We start from the raw sequence: 10802 nt of genomic DNA, 5'->3' as shown, positions 1-10802 counted from the left end.
AATTTGCATGGAAACCCGTTGCCTTAAACCGTTTAAGTTTTTACACAAGGTGAAACTTAGCAGGTTAAGTTGTATTAACACAGAGCGGTAAGTTCATGCATTAGACAAATCAAGTTTACATTACCGGTAGTAGTCATTACTAAAAATCATTAGTAAACTTAAATTATTTTTTTCTGGAGTCATGTTGTCTAGCATAAGCATGTTAAGTTAAAGTGGCTATGTGTAACTTTCAGTTTGTGTTGATTTCAGCAGCCCCTTTGGACAAAAGCGATAGTGTTTTTACCCCACTTGCTGTCGTAAAGGTCTAGGAGTTAGCATTATGGGGACGTCATATAGTTGCGAAGAATATTTTGCTCAGACAGAAAACCATTAATTTACAATAAGAGAATACGTTACAGATGCATCATTGCATTTCAGATATTGCATACGGTAACTTAGCCTACTTTGGATGTATCGTAAGCTAAACCAAGTATTAATTTCACTGTGTCACGAGCCAAAGCAATAAGAGTTTGTTGTAGCAACCAACGTAATAATAATTTAGGTTAATATAGCGCATTTCATGAAACCCAAGGACGCTTTACACAAAGGGGGACAAGAAAAAAGAAAATAGGCCTAAAAGAAAATAAAACGTCCACGCTAAATGGAAGGGGGATGTAATTTAATGTCGGTTATGACACCACATTGTGCATTGTCAAGTTATTTTATGAATGAAATAGGCATATAACATACATGAGGGCCAATTTGGGGTCGGTTTTGAATAATTTACAATCCCGTAATTGTCTCCATCTGTTGAAAGCTTGACTAAAGTTGACTAAGATTTTGCCAATCGTCTTTCACTTTTACCTTTTAGCTTTTAGTTGTTCTTGTTTAATTTCCTTCTTTTCTGTGATGGCCCCAGTATCAGTCATAACTACAGCAGATAACTTCTAAAATAAATTAAAATACAATTAGGCCTATATAAAGAAATCTCCTGCTACCCTTTACATGGCTGGATACAATAACACAGGCAGGAAATCTGTGACTGCATAGCCAGTCTGCCTGCTGTAAATCCTTTTGTGATCGCGATCACGGAAGGCTTGTATCAGGTGGATGCACCAACAGTTTTGTTGTCATTACTTAGAGTTCCTCATGGGGGCGACAAAAACTACGCACTATAGCTTTAAGATCCTTAGTAATCTCTACTTAACATGATCTGTGCACTGCATACTTAAAGGTGCCGTAGGTAGGATTGCGAAGATCCAGGACTTAGCCAAAAAATTTGAACATCGACAACTTCTCAGTCCCTCCCCCCTTTCCGCTAAAGCCCAAAACGGTCTCCTAAGCCCCTTCCCCCCACAAGGGAGAATGAATGTGTGTGCATGAGTAGTGATTGACACAGTTAGACACTCTCCCTGGCCCTGATTGGTGCATCTGAAGAGCTGTGGATGTTTGCAAATCGCATTACAGGCTGTAGGTGGTGCCAGAGGAGCCGGATTTTTTTTAAATTACCTGCTTCATGTAGTTCTACTCGAACACAGGGTCAGTTTCAGCAAAGTTTTATAAGTCTTACCTACTACACCTTTAAGGTGATTATTACAAACAGCTAATGTGGTTTAGTAATGAATATGGTTTTTAACAAAATATGAAAGCATAAATAGTGACCACTAAAAAGTTTAATTACAACTAAATCTAGGTTTACAGTGTGTGTATGTGTGTATTCAAGCTCATTTTGGATCCTTGCCTACTAAAGGCAGCCCTGTAAAGTTCAGAAAAAAAATCCAGCAATCAAGGTTGGATTAACCCTCTAAGGGCCCTGGAGCAAACATGAGCTATGGGCCCCTAGTGGGCCCTTCCACACATGTTTTCCCATCTCAGTCCCCCAGAAACTAACCAGTATTCCTATGCTGAAATACTTCCGTTCCCCAGGATTACGGTGTCAGTTAGTTTGTTACAAACTCTTTTATTAAAGTGGCTTTGTACCAACTTTATGACAGCCTGTGAAATGGCTTCTGAAAATCTGGTGGGAGGTTCGCAAAGTATGAAAAACTGGGGGTCATGGAGTTTGTGATTCAACCTCTGCTGATTCAGATTTATCTTTTCTTTTTTAATCTGTCTCTTCCAATACAGACTGAAAGGGGCCTTTATCAAACATTATCCCTGTGCACTCATGATGCATGTAACAAAAACAATTAATAAGGTATGGATGGAAAATTTCATTTTCCACTGCCGTGTATTAAAAAGCTAAGCTATGCTAGTAGACTACTGAAATTTGGCCAAACATTGACTGTTAGTAACAATGTTTGTCTGAAAGTTGCAAAGCTGATGTATGATCTGTCAGATCAATGTCGGCTTGGCAAATAAGGGTTTGACAGTGTTAGTGTTACTGTTAGTTAGAAAGCAGTGCCACACCTTCTGCCATCTTCATTCTTCTCCTATTGCTCCAGATTACATAACATGACTAGGCATTGACATGTTCTCTCCTCCCCTCTTTCCTCCTCTTCCTCCTCTGGCTTCCTATACAAGAGCAGGAGACAGACAACAGTGGTACTTGTGGAGGCCAAGAAGTCATGCAAATTAACGTCAGTCAGCATCAGTATTTTTTGGCCCTCCAGAGCCCCTGTAGAGAGGTGGTGTGGGGCCAACTGAGTATAATTGGGCCTCAGCTGATTAGTGAAGAGGGGCTCACACAGGAGAGGGGATGAGAGAAAGAGATTCTGAAGAGATATTAGGAGTGAGAGAGCAGGGCCTTTGAATCAAACAGGAGGAGAATGAAGAGAGAAACTGACAAAACATACAGAGGAAAAGGATGGAGCAGTGTGCTAATACATGTATTGCATATTCATGACTGCTGCTGTGTTTTTATCCCCACTCTCTCTGCCGTCTTTGCTCTCGTTCTGCTCTGTACTGTTTATCTCCATGAGTGCATTTTGTCCTCCATATTATGTAGTGTGTTGCATGTGAATACTATACTTTATTAATCATTTTGCATTCATTCATTTAAAGAATTCCTCTGGTTTATTACAACTTGGTTTTCATAGATTTGACCATCATACTTTTATTGCTGATATCTGGGGATGCAGCAACATTCACTAAAAAGATATTTGACGGAGCAAGAAACACAAGCAGTCCGATGATCATACAAGTTTTAATAACCACATCACTAGACAAGAATGTCTATATTGGATTATTCTGCAACACCTCGTATTAGGTTCATCAGGCTCACTTTATTTAAGGAGACACTACTTCCTGCGCTGTCACGTAAACATTGGGATTGTAAGTAAATCGTGAAGTCCAGAATTCTCCAATATGGACAGGATTCCTTGGGGTAATGGGCTGGGTTTTAATGAAACGTCTAGGTTAGCCAATTTTATTTGGAAGAGAAAGGGTGAACCCATACTGTCCATTGTAAACACCCCTCTGTTTACAAACTGACCGCTTAGACCTTACCACATTTCAGACATGCTAACATTCAGTTTTACCTCACAAAATCGTGTTTAAGATCATCTAGATAATATAGTTGGGTTGCTGATGTTTCTTAATAAGTTGTAGTAAACCAAAATGATACTTCAACATGATGGATCCCTATAACCAAGAGCAGCTTCTTATTTCTTTATTTAAGGAGACGTAATATTGTGTGATAGCAGTGGTTCTCTAGCCTGACAAGCCAGACCCACATCAAGATGTTGGGTCTGGGAACTTACCATTGGCAGGGCTCAATCCGAGGGGCGGGATAAACAGTTGTCTTTCAAATTCCCTCTGCACACAATAGGATAGCGCTACAACCAACCAGAGCAACGCTAGTTGATAGATCAAACTTTTGCCGTATCCGGTCGGCAAAACTCCGAACACATCTTCCTTTTTTAAGAATGACTTCAGTGCCGTTCTTTGTTCTTTTCTAAAAAAAAAAAAGCTTAACGGCAAGTCTTCCAATTCAAAAGACCACTGTTCGCCAGCCATCTTCTTTGTTTTCAAGTAGCAGGGAATTCACGCGGAACCGTCGCAACTCTGCCATCATGATGTTAAGCCCACCCACCGACTCTATACACGTTGTGATTGGCCTGACTAGAGTTTGGTTTTTCCAGCTCGCAAGCCAACGGAGAGTTGCTAGACTGACCCTGGCTGCAAATTAGCACTGTAATTTCCATTTTTATGGATGAAATAAAGTTGACTTTGACTTTGACTTTGAATTACATTTGCTGCCGCTAGGGTGTGTCTAGATTTCTAGGCTAGTGGTTCTCAACCTGGGAGTCAAAATTATGTCAATTTTTATAACTTTTTTCTAATCAATGCTTTTTGCTTGTAATTATTTGATGATTTTAAATGTTAAAGCTCCTAAAACTTTTTGAATAAAACTAGCCATCACCCAGTGAAATTTGCAAACTGCGATGAGGGATTGCAAGCCAAAATTGCTTGCTGAATGGGTAACAAGAAAGTTTCAATCCCACTTTCACATGTAATTGCATGCCACCTGTTTCTATCATCACCTTTAATCATTTGGTGTCATTACTGTGCAAGTGAGTCTTTTAAAAAATTCAAAGCGTCAGAGAGAAGCAAGCCAGTCCTCTGCTGGTCTGACTGACTGTTGGCTCATCAAATGAGGAGAATTTCTCTGACACACTATAGTGAAAAAATATGGTTTGACCTTATCACAGAAGACATTTGGACCTCACAGAATGAGCTGTTACATGCCTCTCATTGCCCCCCCACCCACACACACACACACACATTAGTCACAGAGATGCATTACACAGTGACAGTGGTAAAGATGAGCGAGGCTTGTACAGAGTGCTTATGGGCTGTGTTTCACTCATTAAGGCCCCCTGGACACCAGAAATGACGAGACACGTAGTTCAGTGTTAAGTTATTTCCCCCCCTCGGCCCGTCACTCACAATCACTCTCTCACGCAGATACTACATGTAACAAATGTCAGATGTGAGTACAGTTTGTGTGTGCGTACATGTCTGTCTGTGTGTGGATGTCGGACCATTGACAGGCATGGAAGCAGCTTGTTGAGCTAATAGCCTAACTAATGTGTCTACATTCCCTCCCTCCCTTTCCTTACCTCCCTCACCCCCTCTTTCCTCTGCAAAACTGACATATATGAACCGAGCAGAGAAAGGAGGGAGGGAAAAAAGAGAGAAAGGGGGGGAAAAGAAGAGGAGAGGAGTGTGTTGACAAGCGGCAGACCCTCTCACCCTCCCGTCTAACTCCGTCTATCTCCCCCTCACTCCCTCAGGGTTTGTCTCTGAGCGTAGTGCTATGATGAATAGGCCTGTCTAAGCTAACCTAGCGGAGACCAATTAGAGAGAGAGAAGAAGAAGAAAGATAGAAACAGAAAAACAATGAGAGAAACTGAAGCAAAGGGTGAACAAGAGACATAAAAGATCGAGAAGGAAGGGCAGATAGGTTAAAAATGAGGTGAGGATTGGGGTAAAGTGGAAAGTTTAAGACAAAGCATGTTGGAGTATTGTTGTGTGTGTGTGTGTGTGTGTGTGTGTGTGTGTGTGTGTGTGTGTGTGTGTGTGTGTGTGTGTGTGTGTGTGTGTGTGAGCTGTCAGTGCTGAGAGAGAGGCAGTGTGAGAGGAGCTGGCCTCTTAAGTCTTAACCTCGTCTGCTGCTGCAGGAGAGGCTTTGACAGCAGAGACGCACAAACAGGACTGACCCTCGCAAAATACTTCCTCCTCTTCCTCCTCCTGAGAAACCTTTCACTGCTGCACTTCTTGTTCCACGTAGTCCTCTTCCCACCCTCTTCCTGCTTATTATTCTGTTAGTCCTTAATACGTTAGCAGCCAAGCTCTCTTGAGCTAACACATTAAGTTTTGGTGACATTTTTTACTGTCGTACTGTCTGCTAGTATAGGCATCCCTGGTTTATTGTTTTTCTTTTTTATTCTACTCTTTGTCTTGTGATTCAACCTACAGACATCTGATGACACCTTTCATTGTCGACATTTGCAGCTGTTTACATCTGCTGTATCTGAAATAACTCCATATTTGTGCACTACATTTACTTTTTGCAATTTTATTTGAGCACCAGATTTTTTAGTGTGACATTTATGCACCGTTTGGGGCCCTCAAAAATTCCCAAAATGTGGTGTCCAAAGCATTAACTTTACTTTCTTTAAAGAAACGTACAATGCAAAGCTTCTTGGGAAAGTGAGTTGTGGGACATTACATCTGTCAGTGAAGACAGACAAATCTCTTTTTAATGCTCATTACAGAGTAAACTTTTAAATATGTTTATTATGTAAGGAATAATGATTGAAAGAGGGAGTGATTTATAACACAGCGTCTGTTTGTAGTATATCTTTGCTGTGTAAGGGAGTGATGTTATATGGCAGTATAAGGTTTGTCAGCTGAAAACGAAAGGAAAATGAAAAGACTTTTTGATTTGCAGGCAATCTCTGAGAAATGCCATCCAAAAAACCCCAGCTAAGACTAATTTTAGTAACCATGCTACAAGTTTAAAAGTGCAAAAATAGAGGATCTACTGCAGTGGTTCCCAATCCCTGCAACATTTGCTACCGGGTCGTAATAAAACAAAATGATTTGGCAAAAAAATGCCCCACAATTTTTCTGAAAGCTCCAATATATCAAACTTGGTGCTTGATAGTACAGAAGTGCCGGAAAACCAACCAAACAAACAAACATGGACGCCTCATTTTATCATAAGTCCATTGTTTAAGGTATTTAAACCCTCACACAACTGTCTTGAGTTGTCTGATAATGAGAACATTCTCATGTCATAAACGTGGGAACCTTTCCCATCTCTACCATTCATCCCATATGATGTGAATGTTGCATTATACTGCAAAACTTTGGCTCCACGTATATGCCCAGTCTGGCCTGGGATCAAATCCCACAAACGCTTCCTCGCCTGTGTCTGCCAAGCTAATTTTCCTCCTTCAGACAAACATTTGATAAATGGCCTCCTCACTCTCCTCTTTTCAAATAGGAAAACTCTCCCTGCCCTTCTCCTTCCTCCAGATGATCACCGTCGTGCCCATCTCTGAGACAATTACAAACATCCTGCTTCCCATTCATCACCAACAATTAAACAGCATGGATGGAGGCTACTTCATAAGCAGAGAGGAGAGGGCGAGGAGAGCGGGAGGAGACGAATGCGAGCGGAATGAAGTAGAGTCAACAGTGAGAAAGAGAGAGGAAGGCTGACAGCACAATTAAGGTTTTTAATTCTCTGCTTGAGTGGGCCGGTCCAGTCTTTATGCTAATTAGGATGCCACGGCCATGTAATAAATCTCTATGATCCAGCCTCATTTCCCTTCTGTCTCTCTGTCTGTCTCTTTCACACACGATCACACACATTTACAACAGCACAGAAAGTTCACCCATTACTTTGTATGGCTACACCCTTCGGCTGGAGTGTTAATAGTTTTGATAAAATTGTTTTTTCGTGCAATTTTTAATGCTTCCCTGAGATCTGAGAGCCACAGCGTGTCAGCACACACCGTTTACTGGTTGGCCAAGCATTCGTCGCTTTGGCTCAACGCCTATACCACATGTAGTTTCTCTCCCTGTTAACTCCCTTTATTAGTGTTTTTCAGGAATATGGCTTGCATGCCCAGCGCTGTATAAACACACATACATCTAAAGGCGCAATAAATGCAGAAAATATAATTTTTTTTCCTCTCCCTTTTTCTCTTGTCCACTCATTTCCATTTGACAGACATGTCTAATGATAACATCTTCCGATGGGAAGAAAACAGCACAACAATCCGCAGATAATTGGGGGGCCACATTTAAAAGACGAGGAGAGAGAAAATGAGAGAGATAGATAAGTGGACAACTGTACACTGTTAAAGTAGCAACCAGCAGATATATTTCATCCTCATTTAGGTCACGAGGACGCACACTAATCAGTGCTTTTCTTTCTGTTGCTTCTTACAAAGTGTCCCAAAGCCAATTTAAACACAAAATCTGTGTAAAAATCAACTGCAGTTGTACGTTCATTAAATAAATGAAGGTCAAAACAGGTCCAAACTAATTGAGGCAGATTTTTATTTGAAGAAAGACACAATAAAATGATTTCACAGCAAAACTCAGCCATGCTGCGCAACCCTACAACCAAACATCGCCAGTCTGGTTTGAGTGGGAACCCTCTCCAGTTTCTTCTGCTGGTCCAACACTTTCTCATTGGTGGTGTCACTGTCAGCCATTTTGTGCTGTGTGAGGGTCAAAATGGCCACCACCCCAACCACCAGGGCCAGGTGAAGCAGGTACAGGGCAACATGGACACAAGTCAGCAGCAGGGAGACACAGACGGTGGCAACGCACCACGGCCAGGCCAGGAGCAGCAACAGGGAGTGATGCACAGAGCTGAGGACAAGAGCCGGGACGGACAGGACGAGTCTGAGCAGCGTGGAGGCCAGCCAGGAGTACAGAGACAGAGGAGACAAGAGGAGAGACACTGCTGCCTCACTCATGGATACAGCCTAAAAGAACAAATGCAAAGTAGACATGTGATATTATAATGCTGATAAAAAGCTTACGGAGCAACAATGGAATTTATTTGGAGTCGTGTTTTTGTCCACCTGGCAAATTTAGGTCCAATTCCTTTTTTGCTCGGTTTTGGTAACTCAAGGGAATTATTTGGCTCTGTAGCATCTAAATGCACTACTATGTTCACCAGATAGTCACTTATTTTTTCGTCGGTAGTGAAGAGGGAGCCAGGAAACATGGGCAGAAAGAGGGACATGCGAGAAAAGTTCCTGGCTGAAATTGAACCACGGACATTGCGTTTATGTGGCATGTGACGACTGGGCTACCAGGCCTCTCCAGATGATTTAATTTGAAGCTTTTTTGAGACTGGAGAGGTACAAGTATCTAGTATTTCACAAGAAAAAAGAATTTGTTTCAAATGCATTTGTGTGTAAAAATTCACCCTCAAATTTATACTGGGTTGCCTCGGGGGGTCACGACCCCGAAGTTGGGAAGCACTATATTATAGCACATGTAGGCCTAATTACTTTGTTCATGTATATTTCCATCAACCTACCTCACAGGGATTTCCATGCAAGGTGTCATTAGACATCTGAGCCCTGTGAAGCCCTGAAAAATGAGCAATGGACAAATATGCAGTCAGAGGAACAAAAAGAAATGGATGTGTCATGCAGCTACCTTACAAAAAAACAGCAAGCAAAATTGTTGGACCGTATCAGTGAAATAGCTCTTCTAAAAAAAAAAAAAAAAAAAAAGACATAAACTCACATAGGAAAAGGAGAATGAGAATGATTGTCAGCAGAAGCCTCATTTCTCCTACTCGTCTTTACACTCACAGGCCTGAAAATAAGAAACAAAACAAGTGAACACAAATCTGCTCTAATCTGTTCTAGCATTCACAAATAATTTCTACTTACACAACACTGCTTCCAAACTGGATGCACTGTATGTCAGCTCAGTCTGCTCCTCATACAGTACATTTCACACTGCTCTATATTCTGCAAAGTTTCTCAGCTTTAATAATTATCTACAGGACTTGTGGCAAACATGCGCTCTTGTTCTAGTTTTCAAACAAGCATGGACTAAACGTCACAATTTATAAGGAATAGGGATTGCAGTGCCCCCTGTTTGAATGGAGGGACAATGACAAGAATCATTTCATGAACCTTATGATTAGCAGACCACTACAGGATTTTTAGTTTTTCTTACAAGGAGGAACCGTGAATCATCTACCTCCCCCATTACTCCTGCAGACACTGAGAGATGGAAGTAAAGGAAACAATAGAAGGCACCAAACTTATGATATAGAACCAAAATATTTAATAGAAAAGTCACAGGAAAGAATACAAAAAGGTGAGAAGAATCAGGCTCCTGTAGGGGCTGGAGAAAATGGGAAAAGGCCAGAAAAGAGGGAAGAGTCTCTCTTATATGTGAGAAAGGTGACAGCTGGCTTTTACTCCAGCTGTTGTCCATACCACACACACACACAGCTCTGATCCTCCAACCTCAGCCCAGCAGGAGTCATTACCACCACTGGAATAATACGAAGGATATGGGCTGAGGAGGATGGGGTTGTTTTTATCTCTCCAACTCCAACCTTCACCTCCTGTCCTAAATTATCATCTAACCCCCCATCCTCTCTCAGACTCCATTAAGGTTAAACCCCCCTTATCATCACCTCAACCCATCGTTACCCTTCCCCTCCCTGCTGAGACGCCAAGGAGAACCTGCCACAAATAAATGCCAATCAGCTGCAGCACTGTTACAGCTAAGTGGCATCTAGTCTTGGAACAGGGAGGGGAGAGACACCCTTATTTTACTCTGTTCAGATGTTGCTGGCAATAATCAATATAGTCATTCAGTCAGTCATAACAATCATGCTCCTACAGCCATTTCTGCCATAACAATGATCATCCACCATTTTGAGCATCAGAGCTATCATCTAAATTATCTTTCACTGTGGTTATAAATTTACTTGACAACACAACACATCTGAATTCCTGCAGTTTAATGAGCCAACATTTACATTTTTAGGGATAAAATATGCCAAAATGTGGCTATATTCCAGGTATGTGCATTACTTTGGCTTAAAATGCTGTAGTTAGTTTCCATAATCAAAACAAGTGCAAGATGTGCTTTCAAACATCGTAGACATTTGACACCTTTCACCACTTGTTTTACTAAATATGAACTGAGAAATGCCGTCACTATGCCAAACTATCACTATCAATCTTTGTACCAAAGAGAAGTAAAGACAAGACGAACAGAAGGATGATGACAGAGAGTAAAACACGCCACTGCTCCATCAAACTGCTGAGTGAATGATGAAAAAGAAAGAACATTTGATGTCAGTGAAGTAGATA

Source organism: Sander lucioperca, chromosome 4 (assembly GCF_008315115.2).
Source record: "Sander lucioperca isolate FBNREF2018 chromosome 4, SLUC_FBN_1.2, whole genome shotgun sequence".
In the NCBI taxonomy this organism is placed as follows: Eukaryota; Metazoa; Chordata; class Actinopteri; order Perciformes; family Percidae; genus Sander; species Sander lucioperca.
This window is presented reverse-complemented; position numbering follows the sequence as displayed.